Source organism: Schistocerca americana, chromosome 4 (assembly GCF_021461395.2).
Source record: "Schistocerca americana isolate TAMUIC-IGC-003095 chromosome 4, iqSchAmer2.1, whole genome shotgun sequence".
In the NCBI taxonomy this organism is placed as follows: domain Eukaryota; kingdom Metazoa; phylum Arthropoda; class Insecta; order Orthoptera; family Acrididae; genus Schistocerca; species Schistocerca americana.
In genome coordinates, this window is record NC_060122.1 from 713,779,321 (window position 1) to 713,804,438 (window position 25,118).

The window sequence follows — 25,118 nt, forward strand, 5'->3', positions numbered from 1 at the left end:
AAAACATTTACTGAACCATAACTATATTCACAGGAATACGATTAAGTCAGAGAAAGAGTGCTGAACCGTGAGAAGCACATTAAAGCGACCAGGGAGATTTTAGTGAACTTACCACATGGCTCGAAACGCTGGTTTGTAGTCATAGCGTGAGATACTCGCTATCGTCGAGTGAAAAAGACGGTGTACTTTTTCGAATGACATCACTGTTTTCTATTTAAAGTAATGAACAGCTTAGCTGCTGCCAGTTCACGATGGTAAATGCTCATAGCAAGACTTGGTCATTAACTGTGGCAGGCTCTCCAGCTGTTTGTTCCTCTTGAAGCTCCAAATGAATGGGCCAGACATGGTTTTGGCCAGATCTTTTGTGGGCTGACTGGCATCACAACCTGGCAATCTACTGATTTCAAGAGACTGAGTCATTGCCGACGACGTAGGAGGCCAAGGGACCGAGCTTGCCCGCTGAGGCGTACCACAGTCACTGCCTATCCCATTTTTCAGAGCCGGCCGAAGTGGCCGTGCGGTTAAAGGCGCTGCAGTCTGGAACCGCAAGACCGCTACGGTCGCAGGTTCGAATCCTGCCTCGGGCATGGATGTTTGTGATGTCCTTAGGTTAGTTAAGTTTAACTAGTTCTAAGTTCTAGGGGACTAATGACCTCAGCAGTTGAGTCCCATAGTGCTCAGAGCCATTTGAACCATTTGAACCATTTTCAGACTGAGGTTTCCTTTACTGGCGCAGTCTCAGTTGTCGGAAGGACAGTTTTCACGTAACATTATGCCTCTCATGAGGAAGAAGATGTCCACTCAAAACTTGAGCAGTTTTTCACGGTTTCAGCCATTTTGAGTAAATTATGAACATTCCTCAAAGTGACAGCAGCCGCAATTTGTTTCCATATTTCGGTTCTTCAGTATGTTAGGAGTTACTATCATGAAATCTCCAATCTCTCTGAAATTTCGTTAAAGGTTTAAATCATAATCGAAATTTCAAGTAAATTGAAATAAAATTACTAGAGAAATTAAGGATGCACTAGCGGGTTGATCATTACTAAACGGACCTCGAGCTTTGATGAGGGTAGAAGCTGAAACAATGAATTAAAATTTATGTACTACAATGCTATTGTAGCGTAGTGGTTAGTACATCTGCCTAGAAAGCAGAAGATCTGGGTTCAAGCCCTGATCATCATACAAATTTCAATTCATTGCTTCGGCTTCTATCCTTATCGAAGCTAAAGTTACGACTCACAAGTCTCCAGGAAACTTTAATTCCATCAGACCAATAGATCCTGTATCTGTCATCTTACTGATTGCTTCTTAATTCCCACTCGATTCTTCCTTTGTTTGCGTCCTTGTACAACTGCCCATATGCACCTATTGACATGAAGAGGGCCTGGGAATATTCATAAAACGTGATGTTACATGCTATTTCCAACACAACTACAGTTCGGTGTGCATGGCAGATTGTTATGCAAGCAAACTAAACTTAGACCATGTATTGTGATACTAGCTAAGCTGCAAAATAAAGTTTTAAAGTGAGTGTATGTTCGTGTATTAGCAGGACGTCGAGGCTGTACGCTATGTATCCAAACAATATTGACAGTGAACACATAAGAAGGATGTATAACAGTATTTAAGGACTTGCGTACCCTGTGCACCAAGAGCTAAATTAAATCATCAGCGTATTCTGCTGTAAAGGTTCTGGATGCTAGGAAACAATCAGTTTGAACATCTCAGTTCCTTTTGGGCAAACCCCAACAGGGGATCATAATATGTTAATGGTAACAGATCATTTTTCACAATTCGTAGTAATGACAGTTATTCTGAATCAACAAGCCAACGAGGTAGTGCAAGCCGTGGTTAATAATTGGTTCTTAAAGTTTGTTACTACAGAAACGTTGAAATAGTTCAAATGGCTCTGAGCACTATGGGACTTAACATCTATGGTCATCAGTCCCCTAGAACTTAGAACTACTTAAACCTAACTAACCTAAGGACAGCACACAACACCCAGCCATCACGAGGCAGAGAAAATCCCTGACCCCGCCGGGAATCGAACCCGGGAACCCGGGCGTGGGAAGCGAGAACGCTACCGCACGACCACGAGATGCGGGCAGAAACGTTGATTATGGTTCACGGTATTAACTTCAGGTCGGAAGTGATAAAGAAACTTTGTTGTTTGTTACAAATTCATGAAGTGAGAATAAGCGTGTTACACCATAAGCATATCGCAAAACGGTACAGGTTCATAGAATGATAATAAAGATATTGACTCACTGTGTCAGCGGTCATCATAGTGACTTGGATATGCTATTATTTTACATAGTGGCTGCGTACAGTTCGAAAATACACAGGAGTATGGGTCTGTCGCCATATGACGCAGTATATGGACGAAAGATGACATCATCATTTGAGACAGTAAAACCCAGAGTGGGTGAAGAACTAAAAAAAAAGTTACAATCGTTATCAAGATCCATACCAAGAGGTTGAAATGAACCACAGGTAAAGGTGAAATTAAAACTCCCTAGTCGAAAATCAGTCGTCCATGTTAGTTTTTCGGTCTTTCCAGAATGTGCTGTGGCCATTACCACCTTTACTGGCGTCGATAGCAAAGAAGGGAGGAGGGAATAGGGAAGGAAAAGTGGCATAACGAACTGAGTAGACCACTCCTCTGTGGCCTACACATAAATTGACAAACAGGCTAAGATCAAGAGAAAGGCCAACACAGAGAACAGAAGAAGGTGATTGGAGTAGCAGTCACTGACAGAAGATACGAATGCAATGTGATGCACCTGTATCCAGTGAAATGAGACTTTACGGAAATTTGTACATCTCTTATAAAAGGAGAGACAGGAAGATTCGCGTGTTGGTAGCAGCAGAACAGCTGCGCCCATGCCAGAAGGAGCAGATTACAGTATGTCCCTCTGTGGTGATCCAGACTGTCGCAAATCCAATCATAATAGAACGATTTCTTGGTGGAATAGATGCGGAAGGTTGCCCATTGGACATCCTTACCACCCACCCATATTTTCAGAAAGTAAGACCTCGCTGGGTGTACACTGTGTACTACTCAATCGGAGTTATGATCACATGCTACACCAAGGACGCTCAAAGGGAACAGAGCGATTTGAATCACAGAAAACCAGGGTACCGCTAAATGAGACTCAACGGTACATCTGGGGACCACCCTTTTGGCTTCCAGCGATAATAACAAGGATTACGACTCTGAACTTAATGTTTCCTTTGCTGTGTTTATCCAGTAATCCTTTTAAATCCTGTCATCAAAGAACCTGACCTACCCAAATACTATCCTTAATTCCACAATACTTTGTTCCCTCGATAAATTGTAGGAAGTACAGAATGGATGCATTAGTGCAGAACTGTTGCTACAGCATATTCAGCAATACTTCAGTGGATACTAGCAGAAAATCGTGGTAATGGGTATTTCATCCTCAGAAACTTCTTAAGCCCGGTCGTCAGTTGTATGGCTGACTACAATCATTCACGGAGAGCTACCTACCCACCCAGTCTCCTAGTCCCTGAGCTACAAACCCAGTGGATCAGCCACAATGTCTGACTAAAGTGATGGAACCTTGTGGGAACACCAATTGCCATATGAAACATGATGAACTGTGTAGTGAAGGAGAACAGACAATGTATAAACAGTAGTGTATGAGAAAGTGTACTGTAGGAGCAGTAGGGAAAATATAGTACTACCATGCTGTTTTAGTAGTTCACAGGTTAGCAGCAGCCTGGAATTTGGAGGACCAAACGTTATGACGTGAGCCTTAGGCATGTCATCACAATCAGCCAAGAAGTCTGTGGGTCAGCTACCCTCTGTTGAGTTCTGGTCATATAGTATTATGGCGTTCTGCCATTAGCGATGAACGAGACTGCTTCATCCAGTGACACCAAGCAGCATCTTGACAGCCGATTACATTATAGGAACGTAGCATCTGTCATAACACCCCCAGCCAGAGCTAGCATATACAGTGTGGTGACAAAAGTCATGGGATAGCGACATCCACATATACAGATAATGATAGTATCACGTACACATAATATAAAAGGGTAGGGCATTGGCAGAGCTGTCATATGCATTCGGGTTTCCGGCGTGATTATGGCTGCACAACAGGAATTAACAGACTTTGACCGTGGTATGCTAGTTGGAGCTAGGTGTATGGGACGTTCCGTTTCGGAAATCGTCAGGAAATTCAATATTCCGAGATCCACAATGCCAAGAGTATGCGTAGGATACCAAATTTCAGGCGTTACACCTCACCACGGACAATGCAGATTCCAACAGCCTTCACTTAACGACCGAGAGCAGTGGCTTTGCATAGAGTTATCAGTACTAACTGACAAGCAAAACTGCATGAAATAACCGCAGAAATCAACGTGGGACGTGTGGAAGGCGTTTCCGTTAGGACAGTGCAACAAAATTTAGCGTTAATGGGCAGCAAACGACTGATGCGAGTGGCTCTGCTAACAGCACGACAACCCGTGCAGAGCCTCTCCTGGGCTCGTGATCGTATCAGTTGGACACTAGACGTTGGCCTGGTTCCCCAATTTCAGTTGGTAAAAGCTGATATAGGGTTCGAGTGTGATGCAGACCTCACGAAGCCATAGATCCAAGTTGTCAATAGGGCACTGTGCAAGCTGGCAGTGGCTCCTTAATGGTGTTGAAGCAAACCAAGCGCTGTATCATGTGTGAGATACACAGAGGCGAGCGAGTGCGCCAGGACTTACCCCAGTTCACTGCTTGTAGCGCCACGTCACCTTAACGCGTCTGCATGTAGGGCGCCAGTATGGCACCACAATTTAGTATGAAATTGAAAATCAAAATTTATGTCTAAAACTTTGTTAAATTATAGTTTAGTGTAATAATGTTCCAAATACCAAGTCTTGATGTTCTAAACTTAATAGTTTACGGTAGAGGCGCTAAATAATGACGCTAGGAAGCCAGAATTTGGTCAGAAGGTGCAGTTAGAAGCTATAAATAAGTGATGCTGGTTTCCAAAACCATAAAACAAAAATTAACGCCAGAATCCACGTTTTTCGGAAAAATCAGAGGCGCTAAATAATGGACTTTGAAAATTGAAAATTTGTTTTATGGTTCAGTACACCCCAAAAATAATAACACAGAGGCCACGTTAATCTACCTCTTATAGTTTTTGAGTAATAAAATAAAAACTAATTTTGTAACTAAAATGTACCTAAGTGTTGTAGATTAAGTACTTGAAATTTTAATGATAGAGGATTGTGGTTAAACCAGATGATCAAATATATCAAATAATAGAGCTACACCAAGTTTAAGACTTGTAACATAAATAGCAACTGATATAAGTCTTAGCAAAGGTATGGTTCAGAGGTAACAATCTACCATTAGTTCCACTAAATAAATTCTATTAAGCAAAGTTTTCATTCTAGCGAGCTGAAACTTTCTACGTGCCTTCAAACTGCTTATCTGCATACCAGAAAAAACTAAGAAGTTTCTGAAGTAATTGGTAACTATATTATTAAACATTATGTGCCCGAGATAGCGCTCGTTTGTTGGCTGCCGCCGTATGCAAATAGACAGAGACAACAGACGCTTTCTCGGCAATCCTCACCGGCACCTTACAAATACAGCCCTTGAAGCAGTAGAAAAGTTCACTTCGCTCTCAGACACTCTGAGGTCCACGCCAGTTAAACTTCTGGTCGCGCTCGCCCTCGGATGACGTCAGAGCCGAGCTGTGACAAGCGCGTATTTGGCAGTGAAAACGGATAGTGAACTAGCGAGGACTGTACACCGTCCTGGTTCGTTTAGAATTCGGTAAAATGTTAGTGTGCCGTCCGTGTGAAATTCAATTCCGCGTGTCAAGTTGTGAATTTATTTCCACTTTTAAGGCGAGCATTAATTTTTGAACATTTATTGCGAACTTTCAACTGAGTGATGTTAGTCAGGACAAAAAACAATCTGGTAGGAAGTTACCGTAGAGGTCGCCTCTGAACTACTAAAGGTGCTGTTAGATTAGAAAGACTTGTTTTCAATTGAACATAACGCAATTTTAAGTGTTGTTTGTGAGAAACTTTAATTAAATTAAATCTTGATTGGAACTTTAAACTTTTACTGAAGTCATTGTCCTGATCCCGCAAAGAAATGGGAAATAGACACTTTTCTTTCAGTGGGCTGGACCGGAGTGTGGCCGTGCAGACTGGAAACTAAGGTCAGTATGTTTCCCTTCGCTTTCTGGCTGACCACCAAACTAGTTGCCAGGCTCACGTGATTAAAGACGGCATCAAAACTTTAAACCAGTGGAAGGAACCTTACTCGCCGTCCCACAATGTGTGCTGTGTTCACATGTGATGGACTAAGTCCTCTGGTCAAACTGAACGGATCATTGACTGGCGATGGCTACATTCAGCTACATGTTCCCAAACGACGGTGAAATTTTAATGATTGACAGTGCACCATATCAGAGCATTCTGGACAAATCCCACACCGGCAACCCTTTCGCAATTGCGGACAACTGCAGAGGCAGCATGGCTTAATATTTCTGCAGGGGGCGTTGGGGCCTTCCAACGACTTGCTGAGTCCATACTACATCAAGCTGCTGCACTACGCTGAGCAAAAGGATGTCTGACGCGAGGTATCCCATGACTTTTGTCAATTCAGTGTATGATCCCAGCTTAGCCATTATCAGCATTCTACCACCTATGTGCACTCAGCTGGCATAGTCTGCGTGACAGTCACCAACCAAATGTGTGATCAAGCTGATACAGTCTCATTGGGCAGCATCATGAACTACCTGAAATCGCTGGTCTACAAGCTGCCAGTTAGCTGGGCAGTTCTGGGCTTCAAATGGGACCTGTTGATGCGTGAGCAGCCAGTGGGTACCGTCGTCCGACACTCCAGCCTGTCTCTGAGGGTCCTGAGTTCAATTCAGAGTGCTTGCTCGTTGCTACCAGCTGCCACAGGCTGATTGCAGTGTACACTTGCCCGCCACAACGTCTTGCTTGTCTTGCATCAACAAGGGTGTCATTGACTTAACGCCACCCACAGTTACACTGAGACAGCATTCTGCTGCCTCAGCGTTCCCTCTCACTTCCCATTACCTACGCGCTGCAGCTATCACCCACCTATACGCACAAATCACATAATAAAATGTGCAGTTGTTGTGTAAACATTCTTGATTCTACACTAGCCTTGGTACAGAAGATCCCATTCCACAGCCACATTAAAATTAGTATTGGCCATCATACAACACTGTCGTCAGCTAGCTGTAACAATGTATGTACTTTTGCTAGCATGTTAGTGGATATAATTTGTATGTTCCGGCTCAGTTTCCAACGAAACTCGAGGACTCATTTTTTTTTTCAGTATAAAACTGTATTTTATTTTTTCAAATCCAATCGGTTAAAATTTAATATTTCGCCAATGAAATTTATTCAGACAAAATTTAATATTTTCTAGACTACTCTATTTTGAAATTCGATCAGTAATCTAAACACAGAAATGAACCTTAGGTACCATAGTAAGTAACTTACGGCTGTTTTTTAAAGTATTCATGAACAATACTAATTTCCTCTCCATGTAAATTACACGTCAAGACACTGGCATAAGTATGCATATTCAGATACAAAGATATAACCAGGCAGAATACAGCACAGTGGTCGGTAACGCCTGTATTAGATAACAAGTGTATGGTGCAATTGGTAATTTGATGGCAGATTATCAAGATTTAAATAAGTTTGAACTTGTGTTATAGTCGCGTACAAACGATGGGACACAGCATCTTCGAGGTAGCGATGAAGTGGGGATTTTTCCATACGACAATTTCACGAATGTACTGTAAATATATATAACCGGTAAAACATCAAATCTCCTACATCACTGTGGATGGGAAAAGATCCTGCAAGAATGGGACCAACGACGACTGAAGGGAATCGTTCAGTGTGACAGTAGAGCAATCCTTCCACAAATTGCTGGAGGATTTCAATCCTGGGCCAGCAACATCATCAATGTGGGTTTTCGGAGCTGAAGGGCCACTTTTGTACCCTTGACAACTACACGAAACAAAACTTTATGTCTCACCTGAGCCCATCAACACCAACATTGGATTGTTGCTGACTGGAAGCATGTTGCCTGGTCAGACGAGTTGCATTTCAAATTGTATCATGCAGATGGATGTGTATGGGTATCCATGGACCCTGAATGTCAGCATGGGACTGTTGAAGCTTGTGGAGGCTCTGTAATGGTGTGGAGCCTGTGCAGTTGGAGTGATATGGGACCCCTGATGCACCTAGATACGACTCTGGCAGGTGACACGTACGTAAGCATCCTGTCTGATCACGTGCATCCATTCACGTCCATTGTGCATTCTGACAGACTTTGACAATTCCAGCAGGAAAATGCGACACCCCAAACGTCCAGAATTGCTACTGAGTGGCTCCAAGAACACCCTTCTGAGTTTAAACAATTCCACTGGTCACCAAACTCCCCAGACATCAACATTATTGAGAATATCTGGGATTCCTTGCAATGAACTGTTCAGAAGAGATCTCCACCCTGCCATACTCTTACTGATATATGGATAGCCATGCAGGATTAATGGTGTCATTCCCTCTAGCAACACTTCAGACATTAGTCAAGTCCATGCCATCTCATGTTGTATCACTTCTGTGTGCTCACGTGTCCCCTACATGATATTAGGCAGATGTACCAGTTTCTTTGGCTCTTCAGTGTATAAATAATTCACATTTTCATCAGTAAAATGATTTAGAGACTACATCTTCGACATCTCAGGATAAAAGTAAGCACTATTTTTCTCATTCTTATTCTGTAATACACTTATTTATAAAAAATTGTTCAAATGGTTCAAATGGCTCTGAGCACTATGGGACTTAACATCTGACGTCATCAGTCCCCTAGAACTTAGAACTACTTAAACCTAACTAATCTAAGGACAGCACACACATCCATGCCCGAGGCAGGATTCGAACCTGCGACCGCAGCAGTGGCACGGATCTGGACTGAAGTGCCTAGAACCACTCGGTCACTGTGGCCAGCTAAAAAATTGTTATTAACCTAGATAAAACCATGAGGGTTAAGAGGTAATGATGAAATCAGTATTCAATGAAATAAATTTCTCTGCTTGAAATGAAAAATAGGAAAAATTTTAACTTATTCAAATCAGCTTTGTGAAGTGAATAATTATTATTTTTTTAAATCATGATATATGAATTTATAACTGATTTTTTTCTTAGTTATTTTTATTTTCAGTAAAGATTTTAGTATATCAAACAGGAAGAGTAATTTTATATTAATTGTTTTGAACTAATAAACACATGTGTCCATATGTAATTGTCAACATTTGACGTTTTTGAAACACAGTAAGGTTCAGTAATTTCCAATTTTATAACTGACTAAATATTACTATACAAATTTTACTATAACTTTTTAGTTCATTTAATAGTTCCCCTTTCTCATTGTCCATGATAATTTTTCCTTTTATTTATATAGGAAAAATTAAGATTTTTTAATGTTTACATTTGAAATGAACTTGTATTCTTTCCTATTTTATATACAGTAAACGAATTTCAACCTTATACAATTTATAAAAGTAAAAATCTAAATTTTTTCTGTATAAGTAAAAGGAAAACCTGAAATACATTTCAAGCATAAACAGTTTGAAAATTAAAATTTATGTGTATAAATAAAAGGAAAAAATCCCAAGTATATTTCAACATACATGTTATAAAAAATAAAAATCTTATTTTTTATGTGAAAGTTAACTCAGAAAAAAATGAACTCATCAGTAAACAATCATAGATTACAGAACTTACATAATTTTTGTAGAATAAAAAAACTGGAAGGTAATTCAAAAAAACTGAATGAACTCGGGGCGTTTATTAATAATTATAATAATATAATAGAACTTCAAGAAATTTGTAAAACAGAAAAATTAAAAACATTATTCTAAAGTAAATAGCAACAGTTAAGCAAACTCCTTGAAAATCCCAATGTTAATAGTGACTAAAGATAATGATCCGAAAAATAAAACTATAAAAGAACTTCATGAAATATTTAAAACGAAAAATTAAAAATATTATTCTAAAGTTAATAAACAAGAATTTATCAAACATATTGAAAAATCAGAGAATACTGTTAATAACAACAATAATAAACTGAAGAATAAAACTTTTAAAACTACTTCATCAGTATGTAAAATGAAAAAGTTCAAAAAATGTTTTAAACTTAATAAACAAGTATTACAAATCCAGTATTATAAATCCTGAAGGCCATAATGACGATAATGGAATGAGAAGTTAATAAAACCATGTCTAATGGATAAATATTGAGAAATTTAACAAAAGATCAATCAGAAAAGTTTTCAGGTTTTAACTTTCTAAACTTTGATTATGATGAATTTAAAACAAATAAAAAAATTAATAGAAAAGCTTTAGCTTCTCAGTCAATATGAAACTAATAATACCAATAATACTGCAGATCAACAAGAATTTTCTAATAAAAGTAAAGATGAAGTAATCTGTAAATTAAAGAATATATTCGAACAAAGAAGATCGATTACAGTTAATACAAAGTTTTACTGTAGGTTTAAAAGACAAGAGTAATCCAAGAATTTAATTTTGAAACAAGAAATGAAGTTTTATTATGAACAATGGATTTAGTACATTATTAACAGAAATGGAAGAAATCCAAAGGAAAAAATCTGATTGCCCTTTATTCTTTATAAACAATTAAGAATTCAGTGTTAATAGACACTATCCAATTTTTTGTTCTTCATATACTGATTTACCAGAGAAAATTAAAAGCCAAAAAGCTGAAATTAATACTGAAAACAATGATAAAAAATGTTTTCATAATTTAATGAAAGCAGCTTTACATCCAGTAAAAGATATGACAGAAAGAGTTACTAAACAAAAAAAATTGGTCTTGAAATAGATGAAATTTTTGAAGAACAAAAATTAATTCTCCTTTAAATTTGAAACAAGTTTCCGTTAATGTTTATGCTTATAGTGAAAAAAGTATTGTATACCCACTATATCATACAAAAATAAACAAGATAAACCTGTTAATATTCTTTTATGTATTCTATCCAATATTCTAACAGTGATGATAAAAGCCCTGTACAGTATACTGATATAGATTCAGCAGAAAAATTGAAATGGTAAAGCAAGAATCCAGAGAAAATGAAGGAAATATATAAACGAAATGTACCAATAATAATGACTAAAAAAGACAGAATAAAATTTAATAATTCAGAAACTTATTTTATTTGTGAAGAAAAATCTATTGGAGCAGATATGAGATTAAGAGGTCTTTCTCATTTGTAGGCTGACTCTTACACAGATGATTACAGCAACCAGACACTTTTTTACAATGCATTTATTTAGGTTCGTCTTCAGATGCCTAGTTCCCTTTTTACATTACATTTCGTGTTTTGTTTCCACACCTGACGAAACTTTCTTGGGGTGGTGCTGCCCTACAACCAAAACAAGATGTGAGACAACATCTTTTTAGTTGTAATAGTGCATCACGACAATTTTAAGTGATGTGAACAAATTATTATTATTCAGTGGAAGACGTTTCAGTTACATACAATGAATACATTGTACATGAATACAATGAAAACTCTGTAAGTAAATTTTCTTATTTTTATGTAATTTATTACTTAAATGTACAAATTTTTGTTAAAATTTATTCCAATGCTGGTTCTATTTTCTTAATTATTTATCAAATTGATTATTTCATTATTCTAATTATTTTTTAAAATTATTAATTTTTTGAGTAATATTACCTAATTTATTAAGTATTTCTTTATTTTAGTTCTTGATTCTACTTTTCATTGTACATAACATGAATAATATCCAAAACTGTCTACTTATTATATTTAAAATTTTATTAAAATTGTAACCATTTGAAGATGAACAGATAGAGAAAGTGTATGAGGATTTTGAAAGGGTAATGCAGTATGTAAAGGGGGACGAAAATCTAATAGTCATGGGCGACAGGAATGCAGTTATAGTGGAAGGAGTAGAACAAAAGGTTACAGGAGAATATGGGCTTGGGACAAGGAATGAAAGAGGAGAAAGACTAATTGAGTTCTGTAACAAGTTTCAGCTAGTAATAGCGAATACCCTGTTCAAGAATCACAAGAGGAGGAGGTATACTTGGAAAAGGCCGGGAGATACGGGAAGATTTCAGTTAGATTACATCATGGTCAGACAGAGATTCCGAAATCAGATACTGGATTGTAAGGTGTACCCAGGAGCAGATATAGACTCAGATCACAATATAGTAGTGATGAAGAGTAGTCTGAAGTTCAAGAGATTAGTCAGGAAGAATCAATACGCAAAGAAGTGGGATACGGAAGTACTAAGGAATAACAAGATACATTTGAAGTTCTCTAACGCTGTAGATACAGCAATAAGGAATAGCGCAGTAGGCAGTACAGCTGAAGAGGAATGGACATCTCTAAAAAGGGCCATCACAGAAGTTGGGAAGGAAAACATAGGTACAAAGAAGGTAGCTGCAAAGAAACCATGGGTAACACAACAAATACTTCAGTTGATTGATGAAAGGAGGAAGTACAAACATGTTCTGGGAAAATCAGCAATACAGAAATACAAGTCGCTGAGGAATGAAATAAATAGGAAATGCAGGGAAGCTAAGACGAAATTGCTGCAGGAAAAATGTGAAGACATCGAAAAAGATATGATTGTTGGAAGGACAGACTCGGCATACAGGTAAGTCAAAAAACCCTTTGGTGACATTAAAAGCAACGGTGGTAACATTAAGAGTGCAACGGGAATTCCACTGTTAAATGCAGAGGAGAGAGCAGATAGGTGGAAAGAATACATTGAAAGCCTCTATGAGGGTGAAGATTTGTCTGATGTGATAGAAGAAGAAACAGGAGTCGATTTAGAAGAGATAGGGTATCCAGTATTAGAATATAAAAGAGCTTTGGAGGACTTACGGTCAAATAAGGCAGAAGGGATAGATAACATTCCATCAGAATTTCTAAAATCATTGGGGGAAGTGGCAACAAAACGACTATTCACGTTGGTGTGTAGAATATATGAGTCTGGCGATATACCATCTGACTTTCGGAAAAGCATCGTCCACACAATTCCGAAGACGGCAAGAGCTGACAAGTGCGAGAATTATCGCACAATCAGCTTAACAGCTCATGCATCGAAGCTGCTTACAAGAGTAATATACAGAAGAATGGAAAAGAGAACTGAGAATGTGCTAGGTGACGATCAGTTTGGCTTTAGGAAAAGTAGAGGGACAAGAGAGGCAATTCTGACGTTACGGCTAATAAAGGAAGCAAGGCTAAAGAAAAATAAAAACACTTTCATAGGATTTGTCGACCTGGAAAAAGCGTTCGACAATATAAAATGGTGCAAGCTGTTCGAGATTCTGAAAAAAGTAGGGGTAAGCTATAGGGAGAGATGGGTCATATACAATATGTACAACAACCAAGAGGGAATAATAAGAGTGGACGATCAAGAATGAAGTGCTCGTATTAAGAAGGGTGTAAGACAAGGCTGTAGCCTTTCGCCCCTACTCTTCAATCTGTACATTGAGGAAGCAATGATGGATATAAAAGAAAGGTTCAGGAGTGGAATTAAAATACAAGGTGAAAGGATATCAATGATACGATTCGCTGATGACATTGCTATCCTGAGTGAAAGTGAAGAAGAATTAAATGATCTGCTAAACGGAATGAACAGTCTAATGAGTACACAGTATGGTTTGAGAGTAAATCGGAGAAAGACGAAGGTAATGAGAAGTAGTAGAAATGAGAACAGCGAGAAACTTAACATCAGGATTGATGGTCACGAAGTGAATGAAGTTAAGGAATTCTGCTACCTAGGCAGTAAAATAACCAATGACAGACGGGGCAAGGAGGACATCAAAAGCAGACTCGCTATGGCAAAAAAGGCATTTCTAGCCAAGAGAAGTCTACTAATATCAAATACCAGCCTTAATTTGAGGAAGAAAATTTTGAGGATGTACGTCTGGAGTAAAGCATTGTATGGTAGTGAAACATGGACTGTGGGAAAACTGGAACAGAAGAGAATCGAAGCATTTGAGATGTGGTGCTATAGACGAATGTTGAAATTTAGGTGTACTGATAAGGTAAGGAATGAGGAGGTGCTATTCAGAATTGGAGAGGAAAGGAATATGTGGAAAACACTGATAAGGAGAAGGCACAGGATGATAGGACATCTGCTAAGACATGAGGGAAAGACTTCCATGGTACTAGAGGGAGCTGTAGAGGGCAAAAACTGTAGAGGAAGACAGAGATTGGAATACATCAAGCAAATAATTGAGGATGTAGGTTGCAAGTGCTACTCTGAGATGAAGAGGTTAGCACAGGAAAGGAATTTGTGGTGGGCCGCATCAAACCAGTCAGTAGACTGATGACCAAAAAAAACCATTTCATAGTAGTTCTAACACAAACAAACATATATGTCTACAAATAGATTCATTAAAGTACTGTATTCTTTCAGTGTTACAATATGTCATTTTTCAACAAAAAATTTATTAATTCTTTCAGTATATACCGACCAAACGAATCAAAAACAAATTTCGAATTTTTTGATTCATATTATCATATCCAATGAGTATCAAAATAATCGCCCATTTCTGAATTTACTATTCCACATTCAAGATTTTTTGGATTATTGAGTAATTTGTCAGTCATGAATGCACTAAAATATGTAATTTTTAATTGTTTAACTAATTCTTCTATATAAATATTCGATAAGGGATCATTACATTTTTTATTATTATCTTTTTATTATTATTTTATTTTTTACATTTTTCAATCCAGCACCAGCTGGAGCAGCCTTAACACTGCATCATGTTCATTTCTGTTCCATTGTTAAATTATGTCTTTTTTGTTCTTCTAATTCTTTATCGATTTTCTGTTTATTATGAACACATAAAACAATGAACCAATTGCACCCAAAGAAGCAGTTAAAAGTGGTAAAACTGCTCCATTATATTTTATTAATTCAGAAGCTTCTTTCTGTTTCATTAGATATTCAACAATCTTTTCACAGGAACACGTAATGTAATAAGTAGATTTCTGCCAGTTTTCTTATCTGTCTTTTCTTTTTGAGTACAAGTTAAAAATTATCGATACTAGTTAACTGTTCATTATTAAATTAACTTTAATTGATTTTGGTTAATTTTACCACTCGAAAGTAAAGTATAATCAGTACCAAAGTTATTCATTTACATAGATAAAAATTAATAAAGAATTTTATGAGCTCCATCCAATTTCCATCAGTTTCAATACCCACTCCTAATTTTCTTTTCCATACATTATTCCTCTAATAGCTGTTGCCACCAATTTTTCACCGAATGAAACATCTTCAGAATACATTCTTCTTTTGCATTTAACTGATGTTATTTAGCAGCTTCATTTCTTTTATACAAACTTTTATTGTCTCTATAAAAAGTGTCATTTTCTTACAAACTTCTTCGAATCTTGTTTCAGGACCACAATAATTATAACCAGGAATGTATCTACATCTACATCCATACTCCGCAAGCCACCTGACGGTCATGTATTAACTAATCCTTTTCCAAATTTTCCGATTTCCCAAATGTACAATGAAGGTAATTTAAGAATCTAATCAAATACAAAATTCTTTTTGGATAAGTAATAATAAAGTCACTAACAATTACTGATAATCTATCGATTAAATGATGAACATCATTTACACAAACACATTTGATTAGCTTTTCTGTATATTTTTTAATAAATCCTTCATCAATTTTTTCTTAGGAATTGCCAACATTTTTTCTGAAAAACTAGGCAAATATTCTACAACAATTGTTTTTCTCAAATTATTATGTTTATTTCCTTTACTTGATTTAATTTTATTTGGATTATTTTCATTGTATACTGCAGTGGATTCGAATAAAATTCTGGCAAAATTTTATAGATCAGCAAAACCGAATTTTTCAGCTGACCTTTCATATTAATCTGTTTTTAGTTAAGATTCATCAATCATTAGTTTCTGCACATGTTTTTTTCAGCTATCAATTTATTACCTTCACATTTTGCTGGCAATTTTCAGTTTAAATCTATCAACAGGTATTGATCAAGAAACTGTACCTCCATTGTTGTTGATAAATTCTAACATTCTTCGACTTCTATTTACTTTTTAATGTTCGATTACTCTTCTTCACTTTTGACTTTTTCTATCTTTAATTTCTTCATATTTATTAATTAAATCTTGTATTTCTGATTCACTAATCGTATAATCATGTTGTGAAGTTTCATTGTAATAAAACCAAATTCATCATTATTCCAACAGTTACTACACATTTGTTTAAAATCATCAAATTTAAAATCACCTCCAGCGAAATCATGATAAATATGATTTAAATTTGTATCATCGTTTCTGAAAATATTTAAAAAATTAAGATTATTTCTAACCAATTATTTCGGTATTTTTGAGTATGTTTGAGTTAAGTAAAAACAAATTATTCCATTATGTATACATCTAGTAAAATATTCTCTAACAACATGCTGATTTTCAAGAATTAAATCATCAAATATGACTGAATTATCTTCTCATTCATCTGATGGAATAATTTCTTTACTATCTCCAATAAAACTAGTGATTTTTCCATGAATTTTGTCTTCTTTTTTCCATTTTTTCACAAGTTTTTGATATTTTAGTTGATCTAAGTTTTTAGTGTAAATGTACAAATGGTTCATTTATTCCAGTTCAACTATCCTGGAGCTATAATATAATTACCAATCATTAATGTTGTTTTTACAGAACCAATGGGTCCTATTACTGAACATCAAACATAGAAACACTCAGAAAAGTTGACCGGGTTTATTTTTTGGCTTTTTCTCTTTGATTCTTATTTTCAGTTTAGAATCTGTCATTTATTTATATAATATTTATTAACAATAACGGTGTGTGTTTTTCAACTGAGTGGTTGATCAACTGTTCTTAAAAAAAGATTAACAGTTCCTATACGAGATACTTTAAAATTGTTTCATTAGTTTGATTTCATTGAACTTTATAACACCACATATTACACTGAAGAATGATAAATTATACACTAGTGAGGAAACAATAGAAATCCCTGTCAGTCAATATAGATTGAAAGGCCTGGAAAAATTTATTCATTTAAAGAACCTAATATACACATCAATTAATATAAAATTCTTAATATAGGTACTATTGAAAGTGATGTTAAATTTTTTATGTATGAACATGATAGTATTGGGCAAATTTTAGGTTTTAATAGACAGATTGTTGAGCCCAATCAAGAAACAATTGGTAATAGTTTACCAAAAATAATACCATTCGAATTAATAAATATAAAATTTCATCTCGCAGATGGAATGCTTGTTAAACATACTAATCACTTTCATTCAGAAACTAATATTATGTCTTCATTTAAAACAAATGCCGAATTTGGAGGACCAATAACTTATGCATCAAATTTTCCTGTAAAAATTTCAATTTCTTATATTATTCAGAATTTAGAAATAATAAAACTAATGAAAATGACAATATGTTTGACTTCAATGGATCAACACTTACAATTATTTTAAAAAAATTCTTGATAAATTTTTTCCTTTATAAATGAGTAACATTGAAATTTACCAGTTTTACTATTTTCCTGTGACTGAAAAAGCTGAGAATAATTTAAATTTGCCAAACAATGAAACGAAAGTTAATATTAATATTGGAGATGAATGGATTCATCCTAATCATTCACAACTTTATATGAATTTCAGTATTATTGGAAACGATGTAACAGATTATCAAATGTACAATGGAATATCTAACAAAAAAATTAATCTATAATTATTTTTCAAAACTCTCCAATGTTATCACAGTTAAAAAAGGAAACAGTATTCTCTCTGGGCTAGAACATCCTTTTACTTCTTCATCAGTTCTTATTCGAGTAACATTGTCTTTGTCAAATGAATTAACTATCGAAGCACATATTCTTAATAATGGAAAAACTAAATGTAAAAAATGTAGTACTTTTTTCTGTTAGAATTACTCTGTGTTTTTTGAAAGATTATAAATAAATAATATGGGAAGGAGATTAAACAGTTATTTTCACTTGGATTCTATTCTTAGATGGTCTGATCATAATTGAGCTGATGTTGAAGATGCAACCACACTTCCAAAAGAATTTAAAATTATCGAAGAATAGATGGAAATATATATGAACTGAAATATTCTCTTGAACTAAAATATGAAAGACCGAAAAAAAATTCCTTTTCCTTTCTTTGAATCACAACCTATTGAAATTACTAGATGAAACGACAAAAGAAATTTGTTATTAGATATGAATAATCAGCAGAATTTGATATGCCATGCTTTTTTACTTTATTTTCCAAACAAGACAAAAATATTCAGTTAATAGAATCTTTTTTATTCAGTCATCATAAATTACAAATTATCTATATCAAAATGGAAGAAACAAAGTTTTTCCTCAAGAATTGTGGAATCTTGATCTACTGAATAACTTTTTAAAAGTTTATGACACTTTTCGTGATTTTAAATGAATAACACAATTAAATAACGATGCCAATGCATGTCCCTCTAAATTTATTGAAAGGAATCATATCTACATCAGAAATGTGACTAGATGAATGAACGTTTTGACTACTCAAAGAACAATGATGAAATTATGTGCCACTTTTAATGAAAACATGCCAAATAATACACTTGTGCTTCTAATCATGTATGTTAAAAAGAATTTAATTTAGGAATCACAACATAGAATGTTAACAAAGAATTTTTGAACTGAAAATTTTATTATCTTACTTATTAAATGGTTTATGATTTTATTCATTATATTTTTCTGGGTAACTCTTTTTGTTTAGATTGTGTTAGCATTTTGAATTTTTAAAAGCGGTTAACATTTGACTGAAAAATTAATAAAAAAATGTTTTACCCCTTGCTCTGCAGGTTATACAACCACACTCATTTTCGTGTATTGCAGGAAATTATTTCTAAAAATAAAAAAGTTACAAATGAACTACACTTCTTATACTTTAAACTTCGCATGTCCGGCTGCAGAAATTTGAAAACCTGTCAATATATGACCTTGAAGTTCCATTTCAATTAACAAGGGAACAATAAATTATTATTTCTTAATATATTAATTTGAGCATTATAACTGTTATTACAAATTCTTTGCATCTCATTACATCAAATAAAATACAATAATTAGAAAAAATAATTTATTTACATCCAAAATAAACTGTTAAAAATCACAGAATTTTAAACAACTACGTCTCTCGAATACCAACTCTATATACAAACTGCCGACCTGTTGTCTGTATCCAACTCTGTATCAGTATGTTGACTGAAGGATTGTGGCCATAAATCTGATGGAGTCTTTCATACATCAAGAATGTGGGGAGAGTTAGCCATTTGACAAAACATTTTCTGTCCTCACCTGTGTACCTAAAAGCGACCCAAGAAAAGGAAGGCTTCAGTTAATTCTGAAGTCATTGTTCATCAAGTATCATGTACAAAGGGTCTGAGGCCTGAAACTCGGAAACTAATGGAAAGTGTTTCGATGGGAAACGTTTTGCACTTTTAGCTGATAAGTAAATTTTTACCCACTGAAATTCCATAATAAATAAAAAATAAAATTTGTTTTAATTTTGCAGGGTCTGGAAGCTGGGTCGTATTGTAAATCCAGTTTTAACTGAATAAGTGTATTCAGTTAAAAAATTTCACTGATTGGATCTGAAAAATCTGTGATATAGAAAATACCATTGTTTATACTAAAAAATGTTAAATGTTTGAGTTTTGTTGGAAACTGAGCCAGAATGTACAAACTGTATCTTCTTCATGTGTGGATGATACTTTTCATGTTCTTTAATTTATCAGCATTTACCATGCAGACTTCGTCCAGAATAACTGTTATGAAATTTGCTCCAGTTACTAATAAATTTTACCATTGCTAGGTTCTCAATTCTGATAGCACATTCTGACTTTTTATATCACAGAGTGTATCTCATAACTTCAGTAGTGGGATAAGTGAATAAGTGAAGTGACATTGTTTAATGTTCCATTTCCATGAACACACCGTTATTTGATGGCGATGTTGTTTGCCCTTCCATTGGCATCTAATGCTGATTGGCTATAGCATTCATCAGTCAATAAATTCTGGAGAAAAGCAAGGAGTCTGTGTAAAGAGCAATGTCCCTAAAATTTAATCAATTGAATATTTTACCTGCTTCACCTTTAAATTTAAAAATTATTTAATTATATTTACATAAAAATAGTGGCATTTTCACAAGAATGCAGAGGAGATAGTCTGATACAACAAGTTTCTTTTCTTTTATAAAATCTGTTACATCAGTTACTCATAGCGTTTTCTTAGACACATTACAATATGATACTGTCTCTCAGCATTTTCAACTTGATTGATTGATGATATAATTCAGGAGGTTCAGACATGTCGTTGATTTCATTGTTATGCACGATATTTTGATGAACAACTTGGTTGTCTTTTTTCAGCTATTGTGAGCTGCTTTGTTACTTGTACTCGTTGACTGAGCTCTACAGTATAAGATGTATTTATAGGGCTTAACTTCCAGCGCGTGCTAAGTACTTTCAAACTCATTTGCATTTCAGAGCTTGCATCATTTATATGTGGAACGCAATCTCTCTCAGCTTGCTCAAGCTGTGGTGGTTAAGATGGTCAGTGAGTTTCTAATAAATTCAGTGTCAGACCCCCACCGCTTTTTAAACTGTAACCTTTGCCCCAGTTTATTTAGTTTATCCAACACCTTTGTTTTGAAAGACTTCTTAGTTAAGCTCTCTCAGAAACGATGTTTGCTCTGGTCTTGCTGTATTTTATTTCATGTTTACATTCTAAACAGTGCTCAGTGTCATCTTACTGGTTTAGTTGTTGTAATCAGGCGTGTGACTGATGTTTTTTCTCCTTTCCTCGAGTTTCCCAATAGTCTGGCCCATGTAACACATTCCACATGCTCATGGAATAAGGGACACATCTGGCTTTTGGAGACCTAGATAATCCTTAGTAGCACAAAGAAAGACTTTTATCTTTGCTGACAGGAGCGAAATACTCTGAATGCGATCTTTCTGTAGGAGTCTACCATTTTTCTTTATCAGTCTTAATCTCTCCTCAGGCACTGTTCATTTTGTCTGGAACGTCCCTTCAATTTGTTGATATGACTACCCAGTCCTTCAGGACACTAATTATAGGTGTCGTACTTCTTTGGCGAGACTCTTCATGTCTGACAGCACTTTAGCTCTGTGGACCAGAGTCTCTGGCATGCAATTTGTATATGATTGACAATGATATCTCAGGGTATGTTGTGTGCATTGCATTCTATACACACTGTGGCTCAGAATCCATCCATCCATCTGTAGAGGAATGGTGGCTTGTTCTCTTTCTCAAGATCTGTCACGAATTTTATTTCAGTTTTACGTTAGGATGAATAGAGTTTAAATATTACAGGAACACTGAAAGTTACTTCATTTCACATGGCTGCATTATATATCTGTTCACAATGTATCGATCGAGGTACATTGGCGTGAATTTGGTAGATTCCTAAATGTTTGCTTCTAAGTGTTCCATGTATAGGTGCAGCACTACAGGTAATGACAGATCACCCATCGAAACACAACTAATATGTTCAGTCAACAAAGTGGCTGAACATCCAAAGTTACACCATTAAAATATGATGCCATTGATCATTTTCTAATAAACGTGATACTAGAGAGCTTTCCACTGTTGGTATTTTTCTCCAATTTTGTTTCAGACCAACTAAGGATCACTTCAAGACCACTGTTCAATACTCTTTTTCTCCCTCCAAAACCCTTATATTTTTTCAAAATGAGCTTCATTTCTCTCATGTGTCCATTTGGCTCCAGGTATTTTTTGTTTGTGTTACCTACCTGAAAATCTATGAATTTTTTGACCTGTAGACTCAATTTTTCTATGTTGAGTGAGGTGTCCTGTGAAATCTCCATATCTTCTACGTTCCTTTTGCATTGCCTCTCCACCTGTTTTCTGTGTCTGTTTTTCTGTTTTGGAAGAATATGTGGACCTTCTTTGTTAATCAGTTTTTTTTCTCCATCTCCAGATCTCTGTAGAGTCTAACATACCTTTATCTGTTCTTCTTCTGTCATTTCCCATCGCCATTGTTCAAAAAACCTCTTTTGCTTATTAATAATTTTATCTGTTTGATTCTTATCAAAACAGCAGCTTAAGCCGTTTTTCTGAACCAAAGAGGACTTCTGATTTTACAACTTTATTGCTTTAATGTAACATCTGTTGAGAAACATTTTTCATTGTTCAGATTTCTCACTGTCATGTGTACTCTTTTCAATTTTTCAATTCTGTTTTTAACTGCCTCTTTCTCACTTTTCATGTTTATATTTTCACCCACATATTTAAAATTGTCTGCTTTCCCTATGTTACCATATCTGTTTTTAAAATTCTTGGTAAGTTACTTATGTCGATTATGTATTCTGCCTTTCGAAAGAAATATGCAGACCTGCCCTATCAGTTGTCTGCTTTAGAATTTCTAGACTTTTCTTTGCATTTCATAAGATTCTGTCTGTTATTACAAGATCATCTACAAAGGCCAAACAATTTAATACTTCTATCGATCTACCCAGTTTTGGGTCGCTATTGTTGTTTTTCTTCCTCTATTTTCTCTTTTGTTGTAACTTTTTCCAGCACACAGTTGAAAAATAATGGTGACAAACTGTTCCTTTGTCTGACTCCTAATCCAATTTGGAAGGGATTGTAAAATGTTCCAAGAAATTTAACTTTAGATACTGTATTTCCAAGAGTTTGTTTAATTATTTTTGGAGTTTTCCTGTCTACTTCAAATTTCTTCATTTAGCAGTGCCTTTTTATCTGTGATTTCATGTACCAGATATTTGTTTAGGGTTTAGGATTTCCTGAGGACAGGACCTACTACTTCCAAATCCGACTCGATACTCCCCTATTGTTTATCTGACTAAGGGTGTAATGTGTCCAGAAGAGCGTTCGATAAGAGTTTGTAGTCTAAGAGTAGTCATCAAATTCCTCTGTAGTAACTGATATCTGTTTTGTCCCCATTTTCATGAAATGATTGAACTAATCCAAGCTTCCAGACTTCTGTAATTATTTCAGTGTCCCAAACCTTACCTAGCTTTTCATTTACAATTGTGACACCCAGATCTTCACAACATTCTAGAAATTTTTCTGTGAGGCCATCTTCACATGGGACTTCGTTGTGTTTTCATTTTTTGATGTTACTTTTAATCATGTCAGTGCTTGAGGGTTTTGAATTTTTATGTGGATTATTATAATGGAATTCGAGCTGTTTGGTTGATTTTTCACAATTCATTATCTTTTCAAACTATATTGCCAGTAGCTTAGAGTTTTCTTCATTTTTAAGTATGAGTTTTCGATTGCCTTCATGAAGCATAACGATTCCAGAATGTACCCAGACATACAGTTTTTGAATGTGTTATAACGGTCTTGTCTATTATATTTTTAAACTTTCCTCTTCTATCATTTCCCATTGCCTGTTTTCAAAAACCTCTTTTGTGTATTAATAATTTTATCTGGTTCATTCTTATCAAATCAGTAGCTTTTGCAATCACTGCTTGTTTTCGTATTATACTAGTCGTACCAAGCTTGTGTCTTTGACTGATTGAATCTTCACATATGTTATTCACTACTTTTTCTCTTGTGACTTGGAGCTATTTCAAATGCAATTTGTTTATTTTTTTTTTCAAATTTTTGACATCAATACTTACTTTCTTCAGCATCTTTAGAAAATCATATTCTGCTTCCTTCAAAGTTTGATTATTAGGTCTCTAACATGTACTGGTTTGCTTCATGATTCTGTGTTTTCGAATAAATCTCAAGTGATTCTGAATTAACTTCATTTCCTGTTTTGAATTTAATGTTCTCAATTTCTTGATAATTATATCGGAAAAGAGTGATATGGTCAATATTAAACTACTCCAGGTGGGGTTTCAGATTACATTTTTGTGAACTGAGAAGGCTGTTCCTAAAATCACGAAAATATATGATTTGGAAACTCTAACTGCCAGTGCATCTTTAAAAATTAGATAGTTCTCACTAACCATTGCTATTTCGCCATCACATCTAGTTTATTGGGTGGATGCCCTGCAGGATGTTGTTGCTGTTCAAAATATGTATCATTTACTTAAGTTTCCCAACTTTGCAGAGTTGTTTTGATATTCATGGGTGCAGATTTATGTTTCTTCTTAAATTTCAACTTCACATGAGACAGTTTTCTGTATCCCCCATTGTTCCTTGTGTAATGGTGCAAACATTTCAGAATATACATGTTTGCTTGCATTCCTAATGAATGTGATGGATTGGTCATCTGAAGTAATATTAGTTTTTCATCATACATCATAATTCTCCTATTTTTGCAGTGTGGGTAGACATTCATCTACCAAAGTTAAAAACTAAGATTGTTAATTTTAGAGTGTACTTTCCCCTGACATGGGTTACAGATGCTGACCAATCACTATCAGATTTGGGAACAGATGTGTCTGGAATTTAATTTCCAACTTTTTTGTTCATCCTGAGAACAGGATTGCCTTTTCTGCCAATTCCACCATACCAATAAACTTTATTTCCGCCTTCACTGCAGTTGAAGTCTTCACAATAACCCTTACAAAGAGGCCTCACCAGGGCTGGTGAACACAGGATTTTTTTTATAAGGTATTACTCTTCTCCCTCCTCTTTCTCAGTTGGGCTTGGGACAGCTACATCAGAAAATAATTTACTTTGCAATAAGAATAGGAATTTAAGACTGTGAGTTCTAAGTGCACCAACCATCGAATTTTCTGTTCCACTCATGAGCTGTTTGAGATGAGACTATGCAGTTTGACACAAATTGACTCAGATAAAACAGTGATGTGTGACAGATACACTCAACTGAATGTTTTGTTTTCTGTTTGTATATTGCAGCGATGTTTTCTGAGATTTAGCCATCAAGGCCAGTTTTCAACTCATTTGTAGAAAATGTTTATTCAGTTATTTGAACTGAGTAATGACTTTACAGAAATATTATTCATAGAGTTTGAGA